At 31.4% G+C, this 16,972-nt stretch overlaps 1 long non-coding RNA gene across 1 annotated transcript; it reads right to left on the bottom strand.

Moving 5' to 3' along the window:
- Positions 1 to 251: 251 nt before the first annotated feature.
- On the bottom strand, positions 252 to 3,406 carry LOC125049911. The gene is made up of 2 exons (XR_007117068.1): positions 2,551 to 3,406; positions 252 to 534 (listed from the first exon to the last, which is right to left on the bottom strand). It is a non-coding gene; the product is annotated as an uncharacterized LOC125049911 (long non-coding RNA).
- Between the last annotated feature and the right edge of the window lie 13,566 nt (positions 3,407 to 16,972).

Genomic DNA, 16,972 nt, shown 5'->3' with positions numbered 1-16,972 from the left:
CACGTGTTTTAAAAAAAAAAATTATTATTTATATTAATTTTTAACACTTTTAATATTTTAATGACAATTATGTTTATTAAATTCCTAACATATCTTACTTTTTAAGTTTCAGATTTGTATAAATATGAACAAGAGTTAAAAATTAGTTTGCCAAAGAAGTTTCACTTCTGACATGTGTACTTTGTACGCACGCACTTTTTTTGTTTATTCATTAGACTTATTGGGTATAAGAAAATGAGGAAATAACATAATTTAAAGCAAAAGGAATATATTGAAATTCAATAACTGTAACAATTCGTCACATCTTATGGAAAACACCAGATTTGCTTATAAAATATTTGGGATATGGGTGGGTATGATTTTCTGTAAATCGTAAAATGTGATTCTCTTCCCTATCAAGTGTTAGTTGTGCGTTGCACTTTCTGTTATTAGTGCAGCCGTACACTACACTAGATTTTAAAGTTTGTCGTTTGTAGAACGTGTAGTTATTGAACATCAGCAGTGTTGAACCTCTTGCAGTCTTGATCATTTGAACTGAAACAACAATTAGCTTTTACTTATAGATTTGTTTATTTATTATAAAAATGCATCATAATGTGAAAGATTTAGGAACCCTTATAAGTAAAAAATCCCTGTGTCCCAGCTCTTCCATAACTAAATTAATAGTTAATAACCATAACAATTTTTTATTCAATTACAATTTATTAACAAAAATAATTTATTTGTCCACATTTTAAATGTACTACTAATTATTACCACTTCTGATTTATCAATAGACTCTAAATTAAACAACACTTAATTATACAAACCAACAAAAATAAACACTATATACTAATTAAAACAGGAATTTAAAAAAGTAATTGTTTTATATTTATTTTATTTTCAGTTTACAATAACAAATCGTTAATTAATATAAAATTAAGCTCCGTGAATGGAGACCTCGGCAGAATAAAAGACTGTGTGGCCACCGTCCGACTAGATAAAAAGACTTCGTCAAGGAAAAAAATAGAAGAGGCCTACGTCCAGAAATGGACGAAACAAAGAGGCTGATGATGATGAATATAAAAATGACATAGGGAGCGTTCAAGTATTACGTCACGCAATTTTTAGAGATTATTGACCCCTCCTCCCCCCGTGTAACGCGCCGTAACGTTTTTCGTTACCCAAGTTCAGTACTGTAACCAAGTATAATAAAACGTTTCGTGACCACCTAGTGACTCTTTATACCTAAAAGTTACCATTATGTTTTGTAAAGTACTGGAGAGTCGAATAATATTAACAACTAGCGGACCCGACAGACGTTGTCCTGTCTTAACTATGAATATTGATTTCAAATTGGTATAATTAATTAAAAAATATTTCAGGAACAAAGTGTTTATTATTCTCATGCATTATGTTATACACAACATTCTTTGTTTGTTTTTATGGCTCGCATATTATTATATTATCAATATAATAACTCCGATCGAAGCATTTATTTTAAACGATATTCATTTTTCTTACATCCTCTTTGACGATATTTGCAGCACGCATTCTGTCAATGTTATGTCACACGCCACGGTTACATCAAAAAGTTCGAATTATATGGTGGTTAAGTATTCTTAAATTTTCTAATTTTCCGCGCAATTTTCTTCTTTTTTTCGTTTATAAGAACCTTCTCCTGACAATTACAAACACAACAAAAAAAAATCAGACAAATCGGTTAAGCCGTTTTCATGTTATGTCGTGACAACGGAAAATGGGTTTCATTTTTATATATATTAACAATAACGCGTAATTCAATCCCCACCCCGCATCGTAACGTGTTTACAAAAGGGGGTTCCTTTTGTAAAACGTTCCCCCTCCAAAATTCGTTACGTAATACTTGAACACTCCCATAGACGGCCTATCCTATCTTATTATGTTTTCAACTTGATATTCTATTTGCTTTTTCTCCTTCCGAGGCTAAAGATTATTTTGTTGTTGAGTAATTTTTTTTTATTTTTTTTTTTATAAAAAAATCCTTAAAAACAAAATTATCACTAACATTTCAACACTCACATTACATACACTTACTAAAAATCTCAAACCATGTCTGGTCAAACTGTCTTATGATGACATAGAAAAATAGTTTAATAGAATTTGTATTATATTGAAATCATAAATTGAAATACTGTTTACATGTTAAAAGGAAGAGACTGGCAGCAACACCGGGAATCCTAGTGTGGGGGCCAGTGCACTTTATACGTTTCCTAAATATCTTGTATATTGTGTATAATAAAGTTTTTCTTTCTTTCTTTATTATTCAAAATAATCTTTATTTAAACTAGATTTTTCGCAAACACAAAGTGAAAATTGCGAAGTCCTTGTATCAAATATGTGAAGAAGTTTCGTGGTATTTTTATACATCTTAAGACAATGTTCTATATAGTCACAATGGTCCCATTGCTTGTAACACATTGCGGCGGGTTGTGGTTATGATTAAGATCCTCCTTTATAATGACAGATTCAGGTGTTAAAACATGTAAGTATGCTTTACATTTTAAAAGCGATTTCTTGGAGCATGTATACCTTACTTTATGAACTGAAAGTGATCTTTCTTTGCTGAATGTATAACCCTTGTATAATATAATTTTTGTTCCATTCTGTTTCTTGTAGAATTGCACTAAAAAACATAAACACAATTATTAAATTATATGACTATTGAGTAGTGTTGGCCTAGTGGCTTGAGAAAAGAAAAGCTCTTCTTTCCTTCATAAAAAAGCGTGCCAATTCTTAAAAGGCCGGCAACGCAATAGCGAGCCCTCTAGCATTATGAGTGACCATGGTGACATATCATTTAACATCAGGTGAGCCTTCTACCAGTTGGCACCCTGTTCCAAAAAAAATGAAACTTTCATCCATGAAGCTTCGATTTTCTTATTTGGTGCTTACGTCATCAGTATTTATTTTCTTTTATACACATATTACCCACACATTGTCTATGCTTGAAAACGAAATGCAGACAGAGGCAAAAAGAGAACTTTGTCGTATAGAGTTTAATGAGCACATTATAGAGCGATTTTAATGAAATAATAACATCAAATTCAAATTGGTTTAAAACCGATATATGGTTTATTTGATTTGTCAATGTTGCTAGATTTACAAATTAACGACTATTTGATAGTCTGTAGTAATAATAATTTTAAAGTCTTTATTATTTATGTAGGAGCAGTGGTGTAAGTGTCAGCTGCCGTTGTAATTATAATTTAATAAAATCAAAGTCAAATTAGTTCAAAACCGTTATATGATTTAATTGATTTGTCAATGTTGCTAGATCTATAAATTGACGATAGGTATATGTATATTGTATACATTAAAATATTGTGACAACAAAAAACAGTTTTAATAAAAAGGTTTATTATATATATATATATTGGAAAGTCGAAAATAATATTAACAATAACGCGTAATTCAATCCCCGCCCCGCTTCGTAACGTTTTACAAAAGGACCCCCTCCCCCAAATTCGTTACGTAATACTCGAATGCTCCCTAACCAACTTTTTAAGAAAAACTAAATAAATCCAATCGCTTAAGAAAAATTATTTATAACAAAATTCCGATTCTAAGATAATAAGCGAACTTCGGACCCGTATCAAATCCAATCGCTTTTGACGCATTCATACCTAAGTATTAAAAATCTTTTAACTTTTTGTATAATGTTTAATGTTGTTTTGTATAATGTATAAGGCTTTTAAGGTTAGAGACGCCGTCCATTCGCCACGGCTCTTAATTTCGTAATATCCATAGTTGCTTCCCTCACACTTTAAAATCGATGTTCGTGTAGGTTTTATAGTTTAATTTCTTTTTATTATCTCTTGGAGTATGTTTGTCTTTAAGTGCTTGTCTCATTACAAATTCTATTTTATTGTTCCTGTACCAATGTGTGCCGAGTGTTGGCAAGCTTTTATAAACATCTATTTAGACCATAACTATTCTTTCATTCTTAATAAAATACCTCGGTGGGTTATGATTGTGATTATAGTTTTCCTTTGTAATTTCCAATTCTTTTGTAACGTGAACATATGCCTTGCATTTTAAAGATTGCACTTTACTGCATTTGTAACGGAATCCACGACGCAAAGACGTATCCATTCCGAATGTATAACCCTTGTACAGTAGAATTGTTACGCCATTTTGTTTTTTAAGGAATCGCACTAAAAAAACATTATAATCATAAAGGAGGTTAAATAATAATATCTTAATTAGTGCCTTAAGTGCCCAATGGTTAATTTAGTCATGGCTGCCTAATGCTTTCCTCAACTTGAGAGAAAACAAATTAATTTTCTTTTTGAACCAGTAGTTCCTGAGATTAGTTAAATCTTCAAAGATATATAGATATCCACATAATTTAAAAATTAAAAGACATGATATCAGGGAAATGATATAACATACTTGTTGTTATAATATATTTTATACAACTAAAATATGTAATTAAATTATGTATAAAATATTTTAAGGAATTTATAATTAGGTTGGTATGGAAGAGCTGGGAACCCACACAGGTATTTGTTTATTTAAAAGGGTTCCCAAATCTTCACGTACTGCATATGTACTTATAATGAATAAACACATTTTTTATAATTTATCTGTTATATTTACAACTTTAATAATATATACATGTTTAAATATATATTTGAAATTAAAACTAGAAATCGATATAATTAACTAATTAGAATGTTAGGTGAACCGAGAGAACTATAACTATCAAATATTTACAAAAAATTACGATAAAACAACATTATCGTAGTAATTATATATAATTGTTTGAACTATTTAATGTTACAAAACAAAAGAATAAATAAATAATTGAATAATTAGGTATATTCTATTACAGTGTATGTCATGTCAAAATAATTTTAATGGAATCTCCCGAATACTTACTTTAAAAAACACATGTGCACACAGTGCTCATGAGCGCGGATTACTTGGTATATTACATTTACGCGCGCTTTTGAACCCTGAATACTATTGAGACTGATATATATGTCGCAGCCAACTAGCTTAGTTAGCCGTTCAATTAACAGCCTAGTCGTTTAACTAGCGGCCTTAAAGATGTTCAGCCAGTTGATTAAACAGCTAGGCAAATGACTTGAATCGATAACGTTTCATAACTTGCCTAGCCTGTTGACCTTTAATTTAAATTTAATTCCACTTTCTGCCACTCTCAAACTCCAAACTCGAAACGAAACTCTTCTGTCAATATGGAGTCGGCAAACAACAACATTGATGGTGTTTTCCAAATTTTCATGAAAAACAACAAGTACAATGGAAGAGTGTAGTGACAATAACAATGTAAATTTGACTGAATCAATTTAATTTTAAAAGATATATTTTTTATGTCATATTTTTAATTCTGCCAAATAATGACTGTATCGTACGAATGGCCTAAGCAATAGCCAGCCAGTTTATTAAATGTTGTAACCAACACTACGGCTGATATCTTTCAGGCCGTTAGTTAAACGGCGCCGTTTAGTTAAAAGGCTAGGCTGATAATTGAACGGTTAATTAATCTAGTTGGCTGCGACAAATATATTTAGTTGCATTGTCCGAATTGACAAGGATTACATTATGTTATTTGTTTAAATATTGTATTTTGCAAATTAAAAAATCATTCTTAATCACATTATTAGCTCTAAATTTACTTACTAACAATATCAATAATACTTAATATAATATGATATTGTTCTTTATAAAATAATTTGGTGGTTCATGGTTGTGTTCTATGTATTCTTTTATCAATTTCAAATCCTTCGTCACATGAAGATAAGATTTACACTTTAAAGATTTAGCCTTGCTGCAAGCATATCGACGTCCATTTTGCCGTATCGGTCCCTCTCTTCCGAATGTATAATGCTTGTATAATATAACGATTGCCCCAGAGTATTTTTTATACGTTTGTACTAAAATAAAAATATGTTATATATACTACTTCTTTATATGTAATAAGGGTGGTAATAACGGAAAAAGGATTCCGTGTATCATATATAGGCTTCAGAAGATAAACCACTCCTTGTATGGAAATTGTATTCGTTTTTACAACTCCCAAGGGAAATTAGAGAATTATCACTGAATCAATTCAAAACTCTCGTTAAACGTAAATTTATCAATAAAGCTTTTTATAAATTTGTCGATTATTTAAATGATCCTAACCCTTGGGATTGATTTGCTCCAGTTCAAGTATGTATGGCTGCTCTGCCTAACAATCAATTTTTAGGACTCAAAACTTGGCAAATAAAAAGAGTAGCGGGGAGTTTCTCGCCCGCTCTACGCCTTTGACTTGCGAATTGGTAGTTAATGTAAATTTTAATAGTTAATTTAAATATAACCCATTCTCGTCAGCATAATAAACTTGGTCAGATGTATCAATCACCTCATCTATTATTTTCGAAAGTTCTTCTTTCCATTATCATAATCAGCTGAATCGCACTTGAATTTGAACATTATTTAAGAAAAACCTTTTTCGAACCTTTCTAAACAGCCACTATTATAGAATTTGGCTAGTCAGAAAAGTTTAGATGAGTAAAAATCTTTTGTTTTTTTAAACCACTATTATTTTAATTGCCATCTTCTAAGCAAACCATCAAACATTTTTCTGGTTTTGGTAATAACGAATCTTTTATGCGTGAAGATTTACTTAAGGTATGCAACGATCTAGACGAGACAGCATTTCTAATTTTAGTTTCATTTTGTTTAATTGTTCGTATTGTTGACTCGTTTAGGTCCAGATCCTTTGCTATTACTGCTAATTTCTTGCCATTATTTAGCTGATCCAAAATATCAATTTTTTGTTTTAGTGAAATAAATTTCCTTTTTAACTTAGGTTTTGCTTCCTTTTCAATTTTCATCGCTGAAAAATAAATATTTTAGTTAAAATACAATTATAAAGTTAAAATAACTACACTTTTTAGTGGGTACTATATGTATAACCAATGTTTTTAAAATACAAAAACTAGGAACACACATTTCAAATATAACGTGTGAAATCCCCGCTTTATGTAAAGGTATACCTGTGTTATACGAGGGACTGAAATCGCGTTATATGAGTACCGTTTTATAAGGTTTATTACGCATAATGATAAAACTCCAGCGGGGCGGTGTACGAACCACTAGGCTGTACATTTGGCTTACTTAGGATTTCTAAGTTTTATAAGCGTGGCGATTTCTTAATTCGCCACGGCCACGAGAGTATACCCAGGCGTAAGCATTCTCTTCAACTGTTATATTGCATTCATTCGATACATAGCAGTTAAAATTTCATTATATCATTTATATTCTATTGTTGAACGCGAGTGGTTAAAATAGAGTAAAACTAAAATCGTCTATTATTTAAAGCTGCTAACGTACCTAATACTTGAACAGCCCCTGACAAGAGTTGTTGCCACAGTGTTATAAAGGCTATTATTTTATTGCCTGGTCGACAACAAATTGGAGTGGTTTATGGAGAGTAAGTTTTATTGGAAGTAATTAATAAGGTTTATCTGTAAATCACTACAAGTGTATATATTTTAGAGTTAAGTTATCGTAATCTCACATTATTAGTGTTACATGTATTAATTTTTACCATCCCGGGTAAATAAAAGTTAGATATAATTACATATAACTATATGTATTTTGATATAATTAGGGATAAATATTAATAAATCTATTCCATCAGGGCTGCTGATATTCACAATAATTCTAATTTAAATCATATCCTCTTTATATCGCATATATGCAGCACTTATTTTCACATTTTTATTATTAAATATGTTAATGTATCGCTTCACAAGGAACTATATCGCAAGTATTTCTGATCATACTGTAGGTAATCAAAGGCCTTCTATTATAATACTTTTTCATAATTACAATTTTCAGTATTGTTACTAATAATCACATTGCACACTGGCCAAATTGACAAGCACTACATTATGTTATTAGTTTAAATATTGTATTTTTCTGTATTAGTAATACATTTCTGTAAGAATAGAAAAAAATCATTCTTTATTACATTATTAGCTCTAAATTTACTTACTAACAATATCAATAATACTTAATATAATATGATATCGTTCTTTATAATATATTTTGGTGGTTCATGGTTGTGTTCTATGTGTTCTTTTATCAATTTCAAATCATTCGTCACATGAAGATAAGATTTACACTTTAAAGATTTAGCCTTGCTGCAAACATATCGACGTCCATTTTGCCGTATCGGTCCCTCTCTTCCGAATGTATAATGCTTGTATAATATAACGATTGCCCCAGAGTATTTTTTATACGTTTGTACTAAAATAAAAATATGTTATATATATATACTACTTCTTTATATGTAAAAGGGTGGTAATAACGGAAAAAGGATTCCGTGTATCATATATAGGCTTCAGAAGATAAACCACTCCTTGTATGGAAATTGTATTCGTTTTTACAACTCCCAAGGGAAATTAGAGAATTATCACTGAATAAATTCAAAACTCTCGTTAAACGTAAATTTATTTATAAAGCTTTTTATAAATTTGCCGATTATTTAAATGATCCTAATTCTTGGGATTGATTTGCTCCAGTTCAAGTATTTATGGCTGCTCTGCCTAACAATCAATTTTTATGACTCAAAACTTGGCAAATAAAAAGAGTAGCGGAGAGTTTCTCGCCCGCTCTACGCCTTTGACTTGCGAATTGGTAGTTAATGTAAATTTAGAATCAATTTAACATCTTTTCCGTTGACGTTCATAAGAGTAGTTAGTTTACCTATATGACTGAAATTATTTTGACTCGCATAACGTAGTTATATGACCCCAAATAACGTCTTATAAAAATGATTCACGTTAAATTTTCTCGTTAAGGGTGATTTAATAATTTTTACTATGTTGTGAACTTTTTTTGTTTTTTGCTGTACATATGGAGTTTAATTGTTCTACGTATGTAGATTTAATTGCATTTAATTGTATTGATGTTGTATTTAGTGGCAAAAAAATATAAACTAGTTCTACTGGATGTGAATATGTGAGCACCATGCACTGAATACACACATAATAATTTAGTTATCTGCTACATTGTTTTTTATAACACCATGCGCTGCTTATTTTATTTTAATTCTAATAGTATTTTTTTCTTCTTCGGTAAATATGTTCGCATAGGCCTCCTTACAATATAACCAGGTTGGTGAACCAGAACCAATTTTTGTGGTTTTGGTAATAACTTATCTTTTATACGTGAAGATATACATAAGGTTTGGAACGATCTAGTAATGACAGCATCCCTAATTTTAGTTTCATTTTGTCTAATTGTTCGTATTGTTGACTCGTTTCGGTTCAGATCCTTTGCTATTACTGATAATTTCTTGCCATTATTTAACTGATCCAAAATATCAATTTTTTGTTTTAGTGAAATACATTTCCTTTTTAACTTAGGTTTTGCTGAAAAATAAATTTTATTTAAAATAACTACACCTTTTAGTGGGTAGTATATGTATAACCAATGTTTTTAAAATACAAAAACTAGGAATTCAAATTTTTAATATAACGTGTGAAATCCCCGCTTTATATAAAGGTATACCTGTGTTATACGAGGGATTGAAATCGCGTTATATGAGTACCGTCTTATAAGGTGTATTACGCATGATGATGAAACTCCTGCTGGGCGTTGTACGAACCACTAGGCTGTACTAGGCTTTCTTAGTTTTATAAACTGTTTTATATCTGTGAACACACACTAGATAGGCCCAATCACTACATACGCTTTGACCAACCGAAAGTACTTGCGAAAGAAAAAAGATTCTTCCCAAGATTGGTACGCGAAGCAATTGAAATCAAAAAACACCCCAATTTCAATAGAGAAGACGGCCTAAAATTGTCAACACCTGGGATCCAATAATATCCAAATTCAAATCTCAAGATAAACAATCCGCGAAAATAGAGGATACCGTGAGTCATTTCTGCCAAAACCCTCCATCTTTTAGTCGATATCAACTCCGGGGAAATAAATACAGATAACACAACTTTTTCTACAGCTGTGATACTTTTTGAGACGCTGTAAAGCACGCGAAACGTCGGTTATATTTAAAATTATGTAAAATAATTGTAAATTTATAATAAAACATAACTTCAAATCCGTTAAAAAAGTGTTTTTCTATGATTTCGCTTTAAAATAACGCAATTCAAAATGATGCCTTACAACATGCACGTGTGGTGCACGTGCACGTGTAGCGAGATATGACGGCGACGCCATTTGCAAAAAAAATTACATATCGTTTGTTTGCAGAGATTGCCACAGCTAAACTGATAGAAGGATTTGTTTATATTTATAAATATTATAATGAGCTTTATAAACTATTGATAAATGATTTTTAACATCATGACATTTAATAGATATTTATTACCAGTTAATAAATTATTTCAATTATAATTAGAATTGTACAAAAGTTACAAACATTACTATATACAATTACATTGTATATGAAATTATATATGTTTTTTTTACCCGGGATGCAAAGAATATAAAAAACCTTTTTCTTGCATCAATGGAAATCGCAGAGGCGACAGAGAGAAATTTGGACCCAGGAACCGTACACGAGGTATTAATCCGAACAACTTCTCTGAACACTCTTCATGGTAAATGCGTATAATCCGTCATTAATAAGCTCAAAAAATTAACTTATAAGAAAAACTATGGTGATTAGTAAATCTAAATAAAACATATTATAATAATAATAAAAATTCTTTATTATGTAACAGTGTTCTCAATAAATTATCTAAAACAACTTTGAATCATTCTACCATGTGTATTACATCTTCTACTAGAAAATATTTGGGAGGCTCATGGTTATGATTTAGAAATTCAATAGAAATGTTCGAGCCAGTTCTAAGATACAAGTGAGCTTTACAACCTAAAGACCAATGTTTAGAGCACGAATACCTAAAGCCTTGGCCCAGGTCTGATCCGTGTTTGCAAAACGTATAACCATGGTACAACATAATAATAACTCCATTTGGTTTCTTAAAAAAAAGTCCTGAAATGAAGAGAAATACTTAGTTATTGCTAAACACCAATTCGACTATCCTTCAAGAAAAGAGCGTACCTTTTCTTAAAAGGCCGGCAACCCTCTGGCAATGTTAGTGTCCATGGGCGGCGGTATCACTTACCGTCAGCCTCCTTGTCACGAGCCTCCTGCCCGTTTGCCTACTGTTACATAAAAACAGCATCAGCTAGTTATTGTGACACAGGTATTTTTAATTGGTACGCGTTTTTCAAACCTCTTGGTGCAGCCCATGCCACATTGATGTAAAAATTATGACATATAATTGAAGACATTTATTTGTATCAGATTTGCTTAATATTACGGATAACCAAGCTTTTGGAGTTATTTTTTAAATAACAAATTGCGCAAGGTAGATTTGCAATTCTAAATTTGAAAAATATGTCCTTGATAGTATCGAACCCAGCATTTTAAAGGATGTGTATGGTATCATTTTTAATAAGATACTTTGGTGGGTCATGATTGTGTTCCAGGTCTTCTTTAGCAATCTCCATGTGTTTCGTAATATGAAGGTGGGCCTTGCACTTCATGGACATAAATTTGGAGCATGTGTACCGAAATCCTTGGTCGCGAACTTTTCCCGTTTTGCAGAATGTATTATGTTTGTACAAGAGAATAATTGCTCCATTGCTTTTCCTGTAGAATTTTGCTGAAATGGCATACCCAATATCATTTATGACCATTGACTATATATGAAAGAATTTAATTAGGTTAATAAAAAAAAATGTGATATTGTACATTTATTTATTTCAATTTTATATAACACAGGTGCTATTAAGTGACAACTCTTCCTCTTATTCATAAAATGTCTTCTCTTTCAATAACAGCGTAAATACAATTTGAAAGAAAGAGATGGAAACTCTTTCATCGCACTCGCGATGATTGTCGTCTAGTCACAATCTGGAGCTCATCAACTATGCTTAACGACAAATTGAAAAAGTTGTTTGACAGCTCTTGGCTCAGATTTAGGATAGAGTGACGTTAGTATAAAGGCACTAGTTTGACTTATTGACATGTGTCAAAATTGTATTGGAGTCATAAAAAGAGTCAAAGAAACAGAGTTCGCTCTAAAGGTCGCCATAGGCGGACCGCATGTTGTAATCGACTACGACTGATTGGAGCAGTTGAGTTCGACCGCAAAATAATATTGATGCGAGTTCATTTATAAAAGTCAGAAGAGAACAGCATGGAATATTTCATACTTTGTATTTTCAGCTGAGAGAAGACACTAAAAAGTATGTCGTCTATGGCCAGCGTTATTCACTATAAAGATCAGCTTGTAGTTTGTTGTCAGCTGATGTTGAGTGATACCGCCCATGGACACTCAATGCCAGCGAGCTCGCGTATGCGTTGCCGGCCTTTTAAGACTATTCTAGTTACCCACAACGCAGGGGCTTCCTAGTGTGGGGACTAAAAACTACAAAAAATAATAAAACTTTATGATTATTATTATTTAAAAGTACCAATTCTTAAAAGGCCACTTAAATTTCATCATGTTTTTTTTTAATGCGTAATCTTGGCCATTATAATTATGTATATCGGCAACGTAAAATATAATAATTTTTTGATGATTTTCTCATGAAAACCTGACTTAAAAAATGGTAAATCATTACCAATGATTATTTTCCCTGTGTGTTATTGTCTTTTTGCTGTGTATTCCTAGTGTGTATTAGATATAAATGTGTATTAAGTAAAAATTAAATGAATTAATTGATTACTGATTTGATTGAACGTTTTTTATAGTAAAATACTCATCATTAGTATTTGGAAGAATATGTATCATTTCATTGTTAATAACATATTGCGGTGGGGCGTGGTTGTGTTCAAGATCTTCCTTATATATTTTGTAATCCTTTGAGAGATGTAAATAGGCTTTACACTTCCTGGACATCACTTTGGAGCACGCGTATCTATGACCACTGTCGCGAACTTTCCCTTTTTTGCCGAATGTAAAATTCTTGTATAATATAATAAATGGTCCGTTGTTCCCTCTTCTATAGAATCGCGCTGAAAATTTAAATAACAATTTTTTTTATTAAAATCGCTGTGTTAATAAAATTTATTATCTTAATTTGATCTAACTTTTATTGAACAAAGTGTCCATCATTCGTATTATAACGAATACTCGAGACTAAGTTCTTTTTGTTATGTTTTGAATAGTTTACAGGAGACCACTTTTCATCCAAAATAAGACTGGCATTTTTTCTAAGGAGAAATCATTTCTAAGAACATAACAAATCTCATTCAAATCCATTTAGCATTGGGGCTTTATTTAAAGCATTTCTATTCCAGGCCTTTATTTAAAGCTATTGCTTAATCTGACTTAAATTTAAACATAAACTATAAAAGGAGAATGCCCGGAAGAGTGTTAATAATCAACTTTTAGGTAACTAGGTAACTAGCCTATTTTTTTAATATTTGGAAAAATAAATAAATCTTATCAGCTCGGGATACTGTAGAATTTTAACGGTGAAAGAGTTTAGAGAGAATAAAATTTTTCGTTAGAACACTTGTAGTGTTCTAACGAAAAATTCTCTTCTCTTCATAATATTAGTAGATAACATACCTAAAAATGTTAGTTAAAACATAAAACATACACAAATTCTTTATTATAGAAAAATTGTTTACAAAATAAATACTTTGATATTTCCAATGGATCACCGTACAAAATCTGATATGTATGACGCAGACGCAGTAGCTAGGGAGTTTGCGAGCGAAATATCTATATGATTTGCTGATGCGGAAAACATTTTTAATAGCGATAATTATACGATAAGGAATATTAAGGACCACGTCTGCCAGGGTAGAGCTTGTAAATTGACACCCCCATATAAATGTAAAAAAAAAACAATATTATAATTTTACTTTTTTTTGACAAGGTTATTAAACATCAGCCTTCCATCAGGCAGACACGAGCAAATGATTTAGTATCGTTTTTTTTTACAGATTTCAGCCCCTTATGCTTAAAATCGCAGCAACGTACGACTTTAATTCGTTACGAAAAGTTTGTCGTATTGGTCCGAACTTTAATTCCTATCAATACGAAATACGAGCAAATCATATACAGTCAAAACCGTTTACGACGACATCGGTTATATTGACCAAAATCAAAGGTCTCGGCTGAATTCTATTGTATTAGGTACTTAATAACAATGGCATCGGCTGTTACGACTATCGGTTTATACGACCAAATATGAGTAGTCCCTTCGGTGTCGTTATAACAGATCTTGACCGAACTTAAATGATCGCTAGCTCACTAGTCACAGACACTATCTTCAACATTTACATTACATTCATTTAGCATTCGTTTGATAGCAATTAACATTAAATTATTTCCCATATATTGTTGTACGCGAGTGGGTCTGGTAAAAATAATATCCTCTATTATTTATAATAAACACTAGCCCGATAGACGGATCCAGGATCTCTGGACGGAGAGTGTTTGTTTTGGAGGCGTTATCAAAAATATCTAAACTGTTTAGGTAAATGTTCATTATCAATTTTATACATATTAAAAAAGATCAAAAATAGACTAAAGTTGAACTATGTGAACTCACCTCCCCTTACTAAAAGCCTTATAAAATATTATTACTAAATATATATTAAACTTTGACTACTTTGCAATAGATGGTATCTCGGCGGCATGTGATTGTGACTCCCGAATACTTTAGTGATATATCCATTCGTAACATGAAGGTATGCCGAACATTTCGAAGATATCCGTTTGGAGCATGTATACCGGACTCCATCCCGCATTTGTGCATTTTTCCCAAAAGTATGATCTTCGTACAGGATAATTGATCTTCCGCTTGGATTTTTATAGAACTGTGCTAAAAAATAAATTTGTTTATTTGTTATAGATTTGTGGACAATTCAAAGTAAAATATATATGTCGGTTATCGAAAGCTGGCGCGTTCACAGTACTCACACTAATGCAATTTCACTATACAGTATGTTTAAAAATATAGCTTTTTTGGCAAGCTATATATTTTAGTCTACTGTGGTTTTAGTAAGGTTGGGTGGGTTGTAAATAAATAAAAATGGGTCAAATACATATAAATATTATGTACATACGAGGGTGGATCCAAAAGTTCTAAGCCCGACCAAGAACGTAAAAGAGTAGTTTGCGTAAATAATTTTTAATTTTTTCGACATAAACTCCATCTAGCTCAACACACTTCACTAACTATTCTTTCAATACTCCTCTTAGAAACCCCGGTCGCATCTAATGGCAAATTAAATATAAATTCATTAAACTATTTTTATCAAGATGCTTAAAATAATTAAAAACATTGTGCACCATTTCACGAGATTGCCCTGGTAATGTTTGAAAAAAGATCAACATGTACAGTAAAGATCAACATAAACAGTAGCAAAAGAAAAACAATAACTGTCTCTTTTATACTCATAAGCTCAAGCTCGGTCAACCGAGCGCGAGAGAGACGGACAGTCTTTTCATGATGTATTTGTGATTGTATTTCAGTTTGACATCACGTCTCGCGCTTATTCACAGACACTACACAAGCACAAAGTGTACATGTGTTGAAGCCGCCAGCTTTAGATAACATACCTATACCTGTGTGTGATCCAAACAAATTTAACACTAAATAGCACTTACAATATTAAAATGTTTCTCGGGAGCACCACAAGAGATTTTGGGAAATTTATATATACCTAATATAAAAAAAAACTAAAAGCTAAAGGCTAAAAGGAATAACGATGATATCTTTTGTTTCATTGTGATTCAAATTTGATTAACAAAAAGTGTAAATATAAGAATACATATACGATTCCTTCCCTAACTTTGATTTTGTTCCTGCTTTTATCTGCTGCATTGTTTTTTATAAAACCATGCGCCTATTTGATTTAAGTAAAGTAGTTTTTTTTGTTCTATTGAACAAAATATTATAAAAACTAATTTAAAAGTATGGAGTTTCTTACCCATTCTTCTTCATATGAACTACCTTTTAGAAGCGCCAACAAGTAATTTTTTTTATAATTGTAACTTAAATGAAATATGTACATGATTTTACTGAATTGATTGATGAGAGTAGTTGGCGCCCGTAAGATAGTACCGGTGACCCCAGAGCTGGTGCTTTCCTTTCTCAACGAATAAGTATCACAATACACTGCCAGAGGGACCAAACTTTTTAAATCTTCTATATAAAAATAAGTCGGGTTTTCCTTCCTGACGCTATAACTCCAGAACGCACGAACCGATTTCCACGGTTTTGCATTCGTTGGAAAGGTCTCGGGGTCCGTGAGGTTTATAGCAAAGAAAATTCAGAATAAATTTCAACAGAAAAGCGGGATCACCAAACGAAATGTTACATAAAACGAAGCCATCTGGTGGCGAAACGGAGTACGCCGGGTTTGCTAGTTTGTTATAATTTTCTATTTATTCATTTTTCATTATTACTAATACTATGTAGGTTGAGAATGTATGTGAGGATAATGTATGTATTTCTGTAATAAATAAATAAATAAATATTGTAAATACTGTATATTTATGTGTCAGAACTAAATATGTCTACTTTATTATCAAAAATATCTATATTTCAAATAAAATCGTACATCATTAAACTAACATCCCTAATCATAAAAAATAGTCTCATTGCACTATTAAAATACTTTTTCGTCTCATTCTGCCCAATTGTATTTACGCTGCGATGGACGTATATATATAGAAGACAGAAGTTGGTGCACTTAGGGATCATTTATAAATCCTCTTGCTTGATTGATTTTTTATGATATTGAAGGTTAAAGAATACTACTTTATTTATACGTTTAAGGATTCCTAAAGAATTTTATTGATTGTTAAAAATTATAATAATAGTATTTGGCATTAAACCGATCCCTTTTCTACCACCAACTGCAATGTTAGTACTGTAATAATTTTTTTATAAAACGTTTGGTGAGTAGTATAACAATTAAATAAAA

Source organism: Pieris napi, chromosome 5 (assembly GCF_905475465.1).
Source record: "Pieris napi chromosome 5, ilPieNapi1.2, whole genome shotgun sequence".
Taxonomy (NCBI): Eukaryota; Metazoa; Arthropoda; class Insecta; order Lepidoptera; family Pieridae; genus Pieris; species Pieris napi.
This window is presented reverse-complemented; position numbering and strand designations above follow the sequence as displayed.